Source organism: Euprymna scolopes, unplaced genomic scaffold (assembly GCF_053919585.1).
Source record: "Euprymna scolopes isolate OS-2025 unplaced genomic scaffold, ASM5391958v1 sca4, whole genome shotgun sequence".
Taxonomy (NCBI): Eukaryota; Metazoa; Mollusca; class Cephalopoda; order Sepiida; family Sepiolidae; genus Euprymna; species Euprymna scolopes.
In genome coordinates, this window is record NW_027633435.1 from 140,652 (window position 1) to 158,388 (window position 17,737).

The following is a 17,737-nucleotide window of genomic DNA, read 5'->3' on the forward strand; positions in this document are numbered from 1 at the left end:
ACTCTGACCTTTATCATTTTCTCGATCCTTTCTCCTCTCTATCCACAAGCATATATCGCCATATTTCCTTCTTCAAAATGTTAAATAAAAGATACAAAGTGACAGGTTTCATTTGCAGAAAGGGGGGAAAAGTGGTTGGTTGTTTTTGTTTTACGGCATATCAACCTTTTTCAGGTTATTTAATGCTGAATCCAGTGATTTTGAAGAAGAATTTTTTAATAGAGTATATTTGTTTTTTGCTTTTTTTAAGTCGGTTTCTATTTAACCCATATTCGGGACCCCAACAGGTACTACCAGTCCGGGTCAGAGTGGACCTGGGAGCAATGGTAATTAAAGGTAGGCTCCACACTCCCCAAAGCCCGCAAGCTGGGGCCTCGGCATCGGATATAGTTTAAGGTAATATCCAGGACCGGGGTAGAAAAGGAGAGGGAAGGGATATAAAGAGAGGGAAAATGGCGATATATTGATGTGACAAAAAATACAAAGCACGATGTTTATTTTGCGTGAAAATACATTAAAAAATATACACCTCTCTCTTTTCACTCATACTCTTTCGCGCTCGGTCGCTCTCTTTGATCTCAATTCAATTTATTTGCCGCAAACTCTTTTATTCTGCACGGGAGATAGAGAGGTCAAAATACTAAGATGTAGAGAGAAAGAGAAAAAGTGTGGAAGTGAGATTGAGAGAGTGTGTGTAAAGGGGAGGAGAATATAGGATAGAGAGTGATAAACCGTTGTTTTCACCCTATTTGAACATAGGAAAGACAACGGTTTTATCACTTTCTATCCTTTATTCTCCTCCCCTTTATATATTTCTCACTTTTATAACGAATGCCGTCCAAACGAGAACACATAACAATTTAGATCATTGAGTCTTAACGCCATTAAATAAATTAATAATAGAAAATGATATTAGAAACGTGTTAGATTGGCTACGAATTTCTTATTCAAAATATAATTGATCTAGCGGCGATGAGAAAATAATAGTGATGTCACCTGATGTGGTCGGTGTATTTTTATTTTTTTTACACAGTGATCACCACTTATCAAGGCCCGGAAGCCACTCAGGGATAAGGGTTATTGCAAGTACATCACGTTAGTGTGGAGATTTGATGAAGTGTTTAATTAAGGGGGCGGTTCATTAGGAATTTGTTAACATTGGACCTGAAGACATCCAAGTTGTAGTCCGGAGGGAAGCAGGCAGACGGAACAGAGTTCCACAGGCGTGTAGTTCTAAGAAAGAAGCTTTGTTCATGGAATCCGCGTTTTGATTTAGGCACAGATATAGAGTGGGGGAAATTTTTCACAGTGGATTCAGCTAGACGGGTGTTTTTCGTGAAAGATTGGCGAGGGGGGGACCAGAGATTGGAGTTCAGACGAGCACCTGCCATGGAAATAACGATAAAACAAGGATAGGCTCGCTACGTCTCTTCTGTGGGAGAGAGGTTGCAGGGTAGAGAAAAGGGCATCCCCCACTAATTCACGAAGTCTATTTTGTACTCTGCCAAGGCAGGATAGGCTGTTTTTAGCAGCTCCTGCCCAGATATGGCAACAGTATTCCATCCTTGGACGTACTTGGCTTTTATATAGATAGAGAATTGCATCAATAGTGAGATATCTTCTGGAGCGGTAGAAGGATCCCACCATCTTTCCAGCGACCTTGGCAACAGACTTGATGTACGTGTTCCATTTCAGATCAGGAGTAAAGGTCAAACCCAGAAGCTTGTCAAAACACGGGGCCTCACCAAGACGAGAGCCATCCATCTCAATTTGGACGAAACCACAAATTTGCTAATGATTTTCATAAAATTAGGTATTATTATCATTAACATAAATAGACTCTCATATTCAGCCAGCTTATAATTATTGTATTCACATTATTATACAACCACCTTCATCTATTTTGTGTACGTAAAAACATGAGGTGATTTTATCGAACGCATACTATAGACTAACAGAAAGAGAAATCATTAAAATGTTCAACTAATGATAATTTATTATTTATGTCATGAGGAATGCATTTTCTACCACACATATAATAAGTCAATATAATAGATTTTGTATAGATTTTCTTATGTACTTCTATAGTACCCAATACATGGGCAGAGCTCCATAGTATGTCAATATACTCATTTCTAGTAAGTTACAAATAGCTGTTCATGTTCCATCTCCGTACGATATCATAAGTAAAGTAAAAAGTTTAAAGCTAGATAATTACCTGCGGACAGCCTTTGAGACTTTACACGACCTGTCGCCACAGTCGATTGAAAATTTCTTGGGGCGACTAAAAGTGGTAAATCACTTGCCCGCCAGTTGATAAAATTTCTTTAAATAAAGCAACGGGACAAACTCATTTATTGTATGACTCTCAAATATGCAGTGACTTAGAATGATCTATGTCTCATCATTTATTAATTCTTTCATCTCTAGCTATGAGACCGTTGAAATTTCGTATTGAAAAAAGAGTGGTCAAGCTAAAGGTCAACAAGAGGTCAAATTTACACATTCGACGTGTAGTCAAAATGTCGCCTTCATTTAGCTCTCTGATTTTGAAATTCATTTGGAAAAAATTCTTCTACAACTACATACACTTCATGCTTACAAAAGTAAAGACGAACATTTAAAAGAGGGAAAAAAACGCATCGTTGCGTCAAGCATCCGAAGAAATGATTCTTATTTCTATGGAACAATAATATGAATGATGCTATATAAGAAACTGGTGTTGTATTTTAACGTTTTGTTGAATATTTACTGAAATGTTTGTAGCAATAAAATAGTTGATTTATAAGAGTTAAACAAATATTTTCTTGTTAGATTATACACCCGATTATTTCTTGAATTGTTGCAAAATTATTTACTATTATTGACTGACACAAAGAAATAAAGTCGGACGATAAAAAATATTTTGGGGTGAGTAAATTTTCCCTTACACTCGACCGGCGGTCGAGTGATTTTTTTTTTTTTTTCGAATCTCAAAGGCTGTCTGCGGATATAAAATATGAACACTTCTGCATATATATATATATATATATATATATATATATATATATACCAGCACGCCGCCGCCTGGCATTGCCCGGTGGTAAAATACGCTTAAATATGGTATTTCAATTTACGCACATTTCGCATTTATTATTCTATCACATTGGACCCAATATATAGTAATTATCTTAAAAAGTTAACAAAAAAATGACTTGTGCGACACAAATAAAATTCGAAACCAAAAGGTTTAGCTTACGATTTTCTTTTTCTTTTGACGTTAATGCTTGAGCTATGAAGTCATGTTTTCTGAAAGGCTAAAAATTAAAACATGAACTAATAGTTATTACGTAACGAATGCATATTCGTAATGCCGTCGTTCGATCTTAATCTGGCATATTCCATTTCTTTAATTTTCACACTTTTTCGCCAAAATCCAAGTATAAAGTTTCGCATGGGTTCGGATACTCTATATATAAAGTTTTATTCTGTAGACAAAACACTGACAGAGGAGTTTTGTAAGCAAACTATTTTAAACAAATATATATACGCATAGATAAATATATAAAGAAAGAGTCTTGTCTGTACTAAAACGTTTTACGCAAATATTAAGCAAGGATAAATCAGGTAGAAATCTGTATGAATATAATTACAAATAGTAGTTATCATTTCATAAGAAGCCGAAAACACTACTAGGAATTTAATTAAATTGAATGCTTAAAAAATATGCAAATTTGCTAGATCTTTTGCTAATGAATGCAATTCCTCGACCTGCATATAACAAAGTTGTATTTTCTTTTTGAATAAATAATAAAAAAAGGTTTTTAACTGAAATTTCAATATACAACAAACACAAATTTATAGGAGTACATATATATACAGTGATGATCATATTTATTGGCACGGTAAAATAAAAGTTAAATTTTGTCTAATAAATTCTAAAAAAGGGATTAAATTAAAGAAAATAACAAAGTATATTATGTATTTTTAACTGGCCTTTCCGGTGCAGCAATCGGATTTTAGAAAAAATAAATAACAAAGGAACAACAAACATAATTGCAAAAAACCCTTGTTCAAAATTATTGGCTCGATTTATTTAATAATCAATTGTATAGCGTTTGGCCTTGATTACCTTCCTCAGTCGCTTTTCATAGTTTACAACCAAGTTGTTGCACTCTTCAGTGGTAATTTTAGCCCACTCTTCCTGACAATAATCCTCCAATTGAATAAGATTCTTAGGCTTCCTTTGCATTACCCTCAATTTTAATGATCTCCATAAATTTTCAATTGGATTAAGGTCTGGGCTTTGTGATGGCCACTCCAAAACATTAATATGATTGTCCTCAAGCCATTTCTTAGTCAGTTTAGCCGAATGCTTTGGGTCATTATCTTGCATGAACCACCAACGACGACCAAGTGAGAGCTCTTTAGCAGAGTCTTTCAGGTTTTCATCCAATATTTTAACATAATCTTCCTTTTTTTATGCTACCTGTGACCTTAACAAGTCGCCCTGGTCCAGATGCAGCAAATGATCCCCAAAACATCAAACTGCCTCCACCGTGCTTCACTGTAGGTATGGTGTTCTTAGGCAGGAAAGCTTCGCCAGATTTTCTGTAAATATAAGACACTTTATTATGGCCAAATAACTCTATTTTCGTTTCGTCAGTCCATAGAACACGTTTCCAGAATGCAACATCTTTATCAATATGACGTTTTGCAAAGGCTAGCCTTGCTTTCAGGTGCATAGGCTTCAATAAGGGAGTCTTTCTCGGACGACATGCTTTTAAACCAGCTCTCTTCAAAACTCTACCAACTGTATGTCGAGATACATTCACTCCAGAGGTGCTCTGTTCATCAACAATCTCCCCAACAGAGATCCTTGGGTTTTGTTTTACTTGTCGAACAATTTTCCGTTCATCTCTTGGGGAAAGAATCCTTTTTCTCCCTCTACCCTCTAAACTCATAACGTGGCCTTGCGATTTGAACTTGTTTATTATGGCTCTAACAGTGGATTTGGGAAGGTTTAGCTTCTTTGAAATCTTATCATAGCCCTCCCCATTGGTATGGCATGCTACAACAAGCTTCCTGACGTCTTCGCTGTGTTCCTTAGTTTTAACCATGGCGATTGAAAATTATAATTTAGTCACTTATAATAGTTTAAATAAATCGCTATCTAAAAATTATCTGAAAAAAATTATTCACTGAATTAGCGTTAAACAAGCATAATATGGCTATAAAAAAGTTCAGAAAGCACGTAAACCGGAAATTGATTGATATTATACTGATACTAAAAGAAAAACAAAGCCGTGCCAATAATTTTGAACAAGGGTTTTTTGCAATTATGTTTGTTGTTCCTTTGTTATTTATTTTTTCTAAAATCCGATTGCTGCATCGGAAAGGCCAGTTAAAAATACATAATATACTTTGTTATTTTCTTTAATTTAATCCCTTTTTTAGAATTTATTAGACAAAATTTAACTTTTATTTTACCGTGCCAATAAATATGATCATCACTGTATACATACGTATTTTACATATATATACATATATACGTGTATATATACATATGTATATATATATATACAGATATATATACATATATCTACATATATATAGATGTACATATATATACATATATACACAGCTATATACATATATATACATATATACACGCATATACATGTATATAGGCATATATACATACATATATATGCATATATACATATATATACATATATATATACATATATGCATACATATATATACATAACATATACATACATGTAGATACATATATATACATACATATATATGTATATATATATACATATGTATACATATATATATATATAGAGAGAGAGAGAGGGGGAAGAGAGAGAGAAAGAAAGAGAGATTGAATGATACCTTTAATTCCAATGACCATCTTCATTCATATTTTCAGTTGCCGGCTTTTAAATTTATATTAATATAACTCTTGACAACTGTTTCTGTTAAAATGCACAAACATAAATAAACAAATAATTGCAATAATTCAATCAGCTAATAAGAATATCAGTATACCACATCTTACGAAAATCCTCAACCAACAAAAGGTTATGTATTTCTTACATAAAACCATTCCACAAAGGGAAAATATAATCCATTCATTGAGCTACGAAAATACTATCAGCAATACAACTTATGCAAATCTGATATTCTAATATCTACTGAAATGCATTTAAATATATTTTCTGTAAAGTGTCATTAAATATTTAACTTCTTTCTTATTGAAAGATACAAACGTTTAGTACCTAAAATTTATATTTTAAATTGCATTTGTACGTAAAGGCTTAAAGAAATTGTAATGAAAGTTGTCAGTATTCCTCTCCTAAATAACTTATACTTCTCATGATGTATTTCCTTTCGCCAATGCGAAATATATACATTTCTCATTTTGATTCGTCACTCTTATCCTTTTTAAATGTACACATTTCAGTGTTACATCGGAAAGTATAATTAACACAATATGATAATCGATATAGGAAACACCTCGGGAACATTAGCGAAATAATTATGATTAGCGGGATCTGTGGAAATTCCACAGGTGACCCATTCATATGTAATACATTGATGTTGGTATTCTATAGATGTTCAGTGTAGAAACGCTCTGGTATTATTGTAGCTTTTTTGTTAAAACTGCAAAAGTATTTATCTAAGCTAGCACGAATGCCCGGAAAAGCCCGGTTATAAAGTACGCTTAAATATTATATTTTAATTCTTGCAGATGTCGTATATATATTATTATAGAGTTGATGTCTATCGATTTTATATGTCAAAAAGTTGCGATTTCAAAAATAAAAAATATATCCCTATGACTTGAGGGCATTAGCTTGAATCGAAACTGAAATAAAAACTTATGAATATATATATATATATATATATATATATATATATATGTGTGTGTGTGTGTGTGTACACACAACTTGAGTTCCTTCAGCCATAATCGAAACCGAAACCAACACCTATGAAGAATTCTTGATAAAATTATTTATTTAAAAAAATAGATGATTTAAGTGCCATCAGCTATAATCGAAACCAAAATCGAAACTTATGAATAATTTTTGGTAGAACTATTTCTAACAAGAAATAGAAATACATAACAATTCAATGACCCGGATGTAAACGTGAAACACAAAAGAACACACACGTTATCGCATTAATATATAGATTATAATTTCAATGATTATGACAATATTTTGAAAGATTCTCATGCTATGCTGTCGGCTTTCGAAAAAAGAGGGTTTGTCATGATATTCTTCTTTCTCTTTTTCGTATCCTTAAAGTGTAAGAGAAATGAGAAATATAAGAATTTGTTTTAGAAGATGCCAGAAAATCTGCTAAAACGAATGTCCCTATTTCTCAAGTCTCTGGAGGTTTCATACTTATTTCTTCCGTTTTCATAGTTCCTCAAACCGCAATATATTAACTACTGGCATCACTATTTATAATAATTATGAATTTACGTATGTGTAATTTGCATATATTTGCATGTAAATGCAGAGTCGGAAAAGCCATTAGTAACTACAAAATCATTACAAAAATAAAGAAAGAATGAATGAATATGAATTACAAAGGGAGAAACTGCAGAATGCAATGAAAGAAAAGAAACTACTGAATACAAAAGGGATCCCCGTTAGAATATAAAAAAGAGAAAGCAAATTCAACAGGAGGAATGTTCACAAAAAAAAAACGGTAAAACGATGGAAGAAAAAAGAATGATGAAAATCGGATAAAAGGAAGAGAAAGCAAAACAAAAATGGAAAGCGCTTTGAAAGTTGAATTTCAAGGAAAGATGGTTACTATGGATGCAGGGAAACAGGGTGAAAAAGTGTGGGGCCCGAAGAAGTGCGGGGGGTTGCTTTAGCTTGCCAGTCCGTAATTGTACGGACGATGTTGGAAATGTCTGCTGGGAAAGTGGCAGGACGATCAATATTGGTTTTGGTTCGCGTGACAAGGCATTGCCGTTCACATCCGGAATAATGGAATGACCGAGACTCGGTTCTTCGCTCAGGCCTCTTCCGACATCGTCACTTCCGCCTTCGCTATTCCATTCTAGCCAATTCCCAATGCACGTATACGCACACGCACGTGGTCTTCGCACCTTCCTACACACAAACACATATATATGTGTGTGTGTATATATGTATATATATATAGAGAGAGTGACAGACAGATAGATAGATAGATAGATAGATAGATACAGGTATATATATGAATAGTGTAGGGAAGAATTAGTGGCACATGGAGTATGCTATTTTTTCGTCTTGGGTTTGTGCAGCAGAGGAAGACTTAACAACGCATCGTTACTGGCTATTTCACGCCATGCGTACGGCTGAGGAATGCAAAGCAACAAAGTGAAAGCAATTACATGACGTTTACATACACAAGTTCACACACACACACACACACACACACACACACAAATATATATATATATATATATATATATATATATATATATATATATATATATATAAGAGGGTGAAACTATAAATATGTCGCCCTAAGGAAAGAACCACAGTTTATTTAAAAATCAATTGATGTAACTTGATTACGTAGTAGAGCTTACATCTTCAGTCTCAATAACCGCCTCGATACGAGTTAGAAACTAGGAGCATGCCTTTTCCCCAACGTCGGCGGGAGCTCGTCGAATACTCGGCGGATGTCGGTAATCAGGCTGGCTTTGGTGTTGTGAGAGGTCATATTCGTGACGTTCACGACGTATGACAGAACGAAGTACTCCTGCATGTTAAGGTCGGAGGAGTAGGGGGTGAGAGAAGGGTACAATGTTGTAGCACTTCTTCTGAAGCTAGATCTGTTTTTGGTGGAGAGGGACTTGTGGGCCGGTGACGAATCATGCTTCCACACCCAGTGTCTGCCAGCGGCCACTTGATGCACCAGATGATCACCTTACTCTTTAGCACATCCAGAGACACTTTGGTGTTGACTTTAAAGCCTACTCCGAAGATGTGAGGTGGCAGGATGTGGATCTTACTTGAAACCACACCAAATACCATAATAGGGCTGGAAACTTTGTTTTCATTACCATCATCTCTTTTCGAGAGCGATAATTTTATCGTTAATACTGTGCGAAATACGCTTAAATAAGATATTTTAATTAATGCAGATTTCGTATTTATTATTATCTTATATTGGACTCAATATATAGTTATAGTTCAAAAAGTAACAAACAAAATGACTCGTGCGGAACCATTGAGAATCGAAACCAAAACGCTTAGCTCATGCTTTACTTTTTCCTCAGACGTTAATCCCTGAATTATGCAGACATGTTTGCTATAAGGCTAAAAATTAAAACATGAACAATTAGCTATTACGTTACGCATGCATATTCGTAATACCGTCGTTCGATCTTTACCTAGCAAATTCAACTTTTTAATTTTCACACTTTTGCGCTGATATTCCCCGGCTAAAACCCAAATATAAAGTTTAGTGTGTGTTCCAAAACCCTATATATTAATTTTTGATGTAGACCAAAAGGTGACAGAGAAGTTTGATAGGTAAAACTTTTATAACAAATATATATACGCATACATAAATATATATATAGAGAAAGATGTTGGTATTTACTATATTTTTACGCAAATATTAGGTAAGTATAAATCGCGCAGAATATCTGTATGAATATAATTACGTGTAATAGTTAACTAAACATGTTAGGGTTTGTATTCCTCTACAGAAGCGGTGGTTGAGTTTGAATAAAATAAATACGTAGTATATACATTTGACGCCAAAACAACGCATTATCAAAATATAAACAGATATTTATTTTGTTTGAAATTTATATTCAAATTTATACACTTCATCATCTGTACGTCTTTTCTTTTTTTTTCGCCATGTTGTTGTTGGAGCATAAAATCAGTAGAAGTCCGTTTGTTGTTTTTACAGTAGTCTTTTCAAATATCGGAGTGATGTGTTGGTCACTTTGAATTCACGTTAGGGTTTGTGTTCCTTGATAGAAGCACTGGTTGAGTTTAAATAAAAGACATGCGTATTAGCTACGTTTGAAGCCAAAACAACGCATTATTACAAAATTAACAAATATAAAATGTGATTAAAGAAGTCTGATGTCTGGTATTGATCTGACCTTCGGGTCAAAATCAAAGTGTAGCATTTGTTTTTCATGTGCTGCACTTCAATTTCTTGTTCTCTGTCAGCGGTAGAAATCCTTCACGACTGAGCCAATTTTTATTTTTGTTCCGTTTCTCCACATTAAAAAAACGACACTGGTGTCTAACTCTGTCCCGTGGGGAAGTATTGTAAATAGAAACAATGTATGTGTAAATGAAAACATGATGTATTCATACGCTCAGAGTAAGCGTGTTCATTTCGCTAAAAATTATATATATATATATATATATATATATATATATATATATATATATATATATATATATATTTTATTTGGCTGGGATTGTCTTTATAAAATATTACAGCCAATAATCACTGGATTTCCATACCAGGAAATCTATTGCATTACTTTATTCTGAAGTATATATATATATATATATATATATATATATATATATATATATATATATATATATATATATATATATATATATATATATACATGCGATAAGAGAAATTAGTTTTACAAAATAGATATGCTGTAAAGTCGACATTGTAACGGTAAATTGTAATTACGTGCTCGACAACAAATGTCTTAAATTCAAACATAACGTTTTCATTTGTCTTTATGGAGACCCTATATATATATATATATATATATATATATATATATATATATATATATATATATATATATATGCGAGAAGAGAAATTGGTTTTACAAAATAGATATGCTGTAAACTCGACATTGTAACGGTAAATTGTAATTGCGTGCTCGACAACAAATGTCTTAAATCCAAACATAACGTTTTGATTTGTATCGCGTGCAGATATTCGCGTTACGTTGCGTTTTCTTCAGAAGCTCTTGAACGCTACCTGTCATGCTTTAACACGATACCTTTTACTTCTATCACCATTTAATCTGGAAATATTTCATTTTTGCCCGCGTTTTTATATAAAACCTCTCGAACGGTGCACAAAGCTGTAATGAAGGATATCTAGGCGTATTAGTACCGGTGCGCGTTGTAATTATGGAGGTGTATGACGAAGTCATGTCAGGAATGATTGCATCATTTACAGTCAAAATGCATATCACCTATTTTTACTGGCCATATGGATCTCTGTACAAAATGTTGCCAGGCATGTTTGAACGTTGACCGACGTGATCTTATTCTAAGATGTTCTGAATGAATTATTTAAAACTCATTTCTTTTGCAGGCGAGGTTTGAATCTTCGAACTAACACAATCGACACTTTGTTCCAGTTTGCCTGTCTGTACATTGTATGGCCCGTAATACGCTTATGTTGCTGATGGTCAGTAGACAATAATACTTGTATGCGGATTTTAAGTCATAAGACTGTTTATTAAATCAACTAGGAAGACGTACTGATGTTGCGTTTTGTCTGTATATGAATATGTTCCACTCCGACGCACATGTTGAATAGTGGGGTTTATATTTTTCTGTATATCCATGTAAGCGTTACTACGTGTATGTGCATATGTCGTAAGTTAGTTGATCGCCTAGTGTGTATATTTTAACATTTATGCAACAGTTCTAACAGGAAACGATTGACGTGGACGTATCGAAAAAGTTGTAGACAAACAATTCTTTTTGGCAGATGTAAATAAAATAACACATACCTGAATTATTTACGAACATTTATTTTCATGATTTCGGGCGACATCCTTAAAGATTACAACGTCTTTACATCTTGGCTGCATGAGGAAAAGCCGCCCCCTACGTCATGGAGAGAACAACTCCCCCTTTAAGTCGTCCGTTTTCTCTGATGTTCAGCTAAATCTACATCTCATTACGTGTCTCAGGCAAACAGCTGATGCGACCTCAATCTAGTTATTTGTTTATGCAAACCAAAAATAATGTTTACATCTATTTTCTATTTTCACATTCCTCTGTAGCGATATTGTTATTAATTCCTTTCAATCACTTTTTCCCAAACTAATTGTTTATCTTCATAATCATTATAATTGATCAAGCGACCCGCTGTCGCTCTGATCAATTATTTTTATCAATAATATAATAATAATAATAATAATAATAATAATAATAATAATAATAATAATAATAATAACAACAACAACAACATAAAAATCTTCTTTCCTCGCTATCACCTGATTTTTCTGTAGTACTGAGGTCGCAGCTGACATCTAAGTGTCACTCACACTTTTCATTCAAATAACAACGTTCGGTATGTAACATTACATTACGTCACTGAGAAAGGTAATAGGAGACGAATACAAGAGTGTGAACTATATCTTAGTGCCCCGGTTTTGGTGGTTCTTAGTCCCCCCCCTTGCATGGTCGTGATTTGGCCGTAGGCGGAGAGATACACAAAAATGCATCTCATAATTCACTTCCTTTTTTCGCTCTTTTGTCGTCCGGACAGCCATGGGTAAGACGTATATGTTTGTCTCGCAGAAAATATAGGGGGGGGGGCATCCGCTCTCCTTCAACACTAGTTAAGGTTAGTTATTTTGCTTTAAGGAAGCAATGGTAAAAATTAATTGTATGATCTGTAAATTGTATGTTAATATTGTAATATATATATTATATATATATATATATATATATATATATATTGTATACATTTTATAAAGTTAGTACTTAATTACATTTCACATATATATTGCGACCCGTGTTGTGTGTGTTTTCTCTTTTTTTTTCATTCTGTGTGTCTGCCATAAATGTCTTAAGTGTCTTAAGTGGAATGAAGCGGCCCCGAGGACAGGGAAGGTTCCATCCAGAATGCCATCAGAGATGAAAACGTTTTCCTGGGGGAAGAAGGAGCCACACAGCCACATCCAACATCTCAGGTATGCTTTCCTATTGATACTCAGACCCTAATGACTGACCAATCTTCATATCATCATGGAACCGTTTCTGAGACATTTAGTGTGACACGTGGGTCGGCCACACACCAGTGATCCGCTGATAGTGTCACAAGAGTTAAACGATATATTTAATTTAAAGGGTCTGATTCACTTCATAAATTTTTTTCTAAATTAATTAATTGTACACAGAAATATCTATCTCATTAAGAACTATACCTCAGTGCCTTTTACCTAGATAAACGGTAATGCATAAGAAAATTCATGAAAAAATTTTATTCGTAACACGGAGAAAATTATTTTAAATACATTAAACAACTACCCGGATTCTCAAATCTCCAGTATTTGCACTTGTTTCTCAAGTTGTTACTAGCTAACTGACAATCTCTTAAACAATCTTCCAATAACATACCGCATTCATTATGTGGTTTGATCTTAGATGAAATTGTTTCTTAAAAGGTTTTACTTGCCAACACTTCACTCTGCGCATTTGGACAACATTTACAAATATACAGCAAAAAAAAAGAAAGAATGCAAGTAAGAGGAGCCTTGTAACCCTTTGTTAAGTGTTAAATCGCCCACTGCTTTTAATGATGCTCAAGAAATAAGTTATCCGGTTTCCATAAAGGTGTGGGGTAATTGAGATGTCAGAAATAAAAACAATGGGTGTGGACGGCGCCTCCAAAAATTTAATACAAAGTGTCCTCGGGCAAAAAAATACGTGGAGTGTGGCCATATTTGGAGCGTTTCTCATATTTAAAAAAAATGACAGTGTCAAGACTCATTTACTCTACATACTTATTAAAAGTCATATAAACTTTGTTGGGATCGTGGCTTCCGCAGACTCCAACGTCAATTGTTCCATGCGTGTGCAGGGAACATAAACTCGTATCCAACCCCGTGGTAAATAGAACCGATAACTGTGCGATTATGCCGTCTTGATTTGTCAAAATATTTCCTTAATATAAAGTAACACACCTGAGAGATAATCTTTAGTTTATAACTGGGAGGATAAATAGTAACATCTTATGGAGCATTTTTACGCATTGTTAATGATTTAAGTCTGTTAATTTTCAAGATTATTATTGAAACCAAGTACATACATTGGGATCTGGTTACTAATATTATAAATAAAAAAAAAACGTGTTGCGCATGGAATCGTTTAGATTCGAACTTAAACGACTCAGGTTATCAGTCTGTGTTTCTGTTCTCCTCATCATGTCGACCACTTAAAGAAAACAGTGATATCACATCCGCAACCACCACCACCATTCAATATATCACCTAAATATCAGAAGGTGGTTTAACGTCAACCAGCGATTTACTGGGCAACACCTCAATATCTACAACAAATATAATCCAGATATTTTTATTATCCCGTTTATTCAGACTACTGCTCTCATGTTGAGTGTTATTTTCATAACGTTTCAACTAATGTAACCTTCGACCTTGTTCATGTGTATCTTGTCAAACTCGAAGATTCTCTCTGCCGAAATGCACAGAATTTTTAATGAAACCGTTTATTTAGTCCATGGGATAGTTTTTATGCTCTGGTTCCATCAGCAATGACTGGGTAGAAATCCTAAGTTCTTCACAATTGTATTTAAGCATTTATATTTTGGCCCTTAATTGTAATCTCGAAGGAATACGCAATTTTCATAGAATTATAATTTCTATCTTTTTTTATGTATTCAGCTTCAAATACCTAATTAACCTGACATCATTTCTGAATATTTATCGTACTGCTCGATTAATAGAGGATAACATCAGGGATGTGAGTTCGGTTATAGAAAAGGTTGATTTTATTTGAATAAAATAAAATACGCATCAAGTGCACTTGAAAGCCAAATTACAACGCACTTTTACGAAAATAAATTATTTCCGTAAAATTGCGTTTTAATTTGGCTTTCAAACGCACTTGATGTGTATTTTATTTTATTTAATAGAGAATGTTTTCCTATTATATATTTTATGAGTAAGTAAAGAGGTAATGTTAGTGCTACTCGGAAGCAAGTTTATGGTATTATTCGGACATGACTATGCTACAAAGGAAGTAATCTCTTATATATACACATATTCCATTTTCATGGCTTTGTCGGGAGACAGGTTTGGATGTTAAATTAGAATAACCTTTAATCGTGAAATATTTTCCTATCCATGTCGTAAAGAAACGATTTATTTGGACGGATAAGTTTTGTCAGTTACCTGTTCGTTTTGTCATATGCAACTGGATAATAAGTTTTAGGAGGAAACCAACACGCTCGTTTGGTAGTAACAGATGCTGATGATAAATAATATTAGTTTAAGACAAACAAAATCAAGAAATATTTTCCAATGAATATATAGTAAAAAAAAGTTTTTAAAAAGTTTAGACTGTTTTCATATTGGCTTTAATCGGTGATCCAAATCTATAGTTTTACTACGGATGTAGTGTCGAATGAACACTGCTCTATCAATCCTCATATAGAAGATTTTGGGAGCTATGTTATTATAATAGTTCACATTGTTTTTTTAAAAGAGAGATTAACTATGTTTATTTGACTCTATTATAGTGAGTAGAATATATATATATATATATATATATATATATATATATATATATATATATATATATACCAATCCATAGATAAGAAAAAAAAATCTTCCAAATAGTTCGGTTTGATTCAGGTATGATGCGTGTTCTTATTTAGTTAAACATTTAGTTACGGATTCAACAGTGCAGCAAATAGGCTTTCGAACCCACTAGCAGCAATAATATCCTAGACACTAACGCTAACGGATACACTATGCCAACAATTAGAATCCTCGACAAACCACAGAAATAAGCGCGGCACACCTACTCCAACACCTATGAATTGAAATTACCGCTCTTTAACATCAGGACCATCACAGCCATCCGCAAGACAATACGTATGGAAGTTCTAGATATAAAACTAATTCACACTGGGCTCATACTGCGGCAACAACTGACCACACGCAGCACACATTACAATAAGACACGCTGCATCCTGGCAAAATGGACCATGAATCTATAGTCTATACACTACATGCAATATATCCTGCATCGGTAGAACAAGGAGGCTCCTGTACATTAAGATCAAAGAACAGCTGCAAACACGTAACACTTAATTTCAAACGCACATCCACGATTGCATCAACACTAACAAGATTATTGCAGTGGATAGTCTAGCCACTTAAATAAATGTGGGTGACTTATAAATAAAACAATTTATTTTGATTGTTCAATTGCACCCAGAAAAATTCCGTGATAGGAATTAGGGTCGATATGTCTAGCTTAGTATACACAAATGCATAACACGTGGAAATTAAACAAAAACAGATAGAAATAAATAAGTAATAAGCAAATAATTTTATAAAAAAACGTCATAAAACAGTTAAACCAATACCATCAAACATAGTCGAACATAAAATTTAACTTTCAAAAATAGAATAATAAATCAATAGAAGCTGAATACGAATCGCCATTTGACAGACGAAAATAATGCAAATAATTATAATTAAATGTATGGACAATAAACAGATAAAAATATATAGATAGAAAAAATGAATAATAACTTTTAAGTTAACCTCTGGCACGAATTACGGTCCATATTTCTAGTTTAATACACACAGAAAAATAACCCCTCATAATTAAATAAATAATACGAATAGATTAATCGTACACACACACACAAATAAATAAACAAATAAATAAATGAATAATAATAATAATAATAATAATAATAATAATAATAATAATAATAATAAGGTATAAATTCATAGAATACAATAAATGAATAGATAAAATATAAAACTATGAAAATCAATACAAAGCAAATAGAAATAACAAACGAATAAAAAAAAACAGAACCAACTTCGATAAAACGCATGGAGCGATTAATACTAAATTATAAAAAAAAAGTTCTATAGCATACTTAATGTAGAATGATTAATTCGAAAAAATCATGAACATCAGAGAAACATAATAATAATAGTAATAATAATAATAATGACCACAACAAAATATTAATATACATACTGATATAAAAAGAGGTACATGAGAGTGTGAGTGTGCGTGCGTTTGTGACTGACCTAAATTAATTAAACTGTTAACAGAGTAATGCCGATTCAAAAATAAATAATCCCATCTTTTTAATAGCAAAAATTAACCTGCTAACCATCTTGACGAGACCGCTTTAAATAAAAATAAAAGAAATAAAGATTAGCTATGAGTACAAAGCTAAATAAGGTTAAATATTATCAAAAATATATACACAAAAAAGGATTACCAACGCAAGCCTTATATTACTAAGTTATAAATTACGTTCAAAGCATTAGAGATAGGTTTGAACTTAAATAGATTCTTAATTTTTGGTTATATCCTCCTGTAAATTTTTAAAAAATCTGATCACGACATTGGGAAATTGTTAGGGTTTTTTGTGTGCAAAATTCATACATTCTTTATTTATGAAAAATAATGTTTTAAATGTTGCCTATTTTCAGCTTCGCATATTTGTGCTCTTATCAAAACATTATTCGTGACAAATTGCAGAATCTCTGGATTGCGATTTATCTCCCTTATTTCCTTCCTGATTTTTTCCTTTAATTTTTGCGGGGTTTGGGGGTTGATGTTTCGAAGTTTGCCAGCTTGTGGTACGAAATAAGAAAGGTAAATTGCAATGCAGAGATTCTGCAATCTGTCATTAATAATATTTTGAAAGGGCACAGACATGCGAAGTTGAAAATGGGCAACATTTAAAAGATTTTTTCATGAATAAAAAT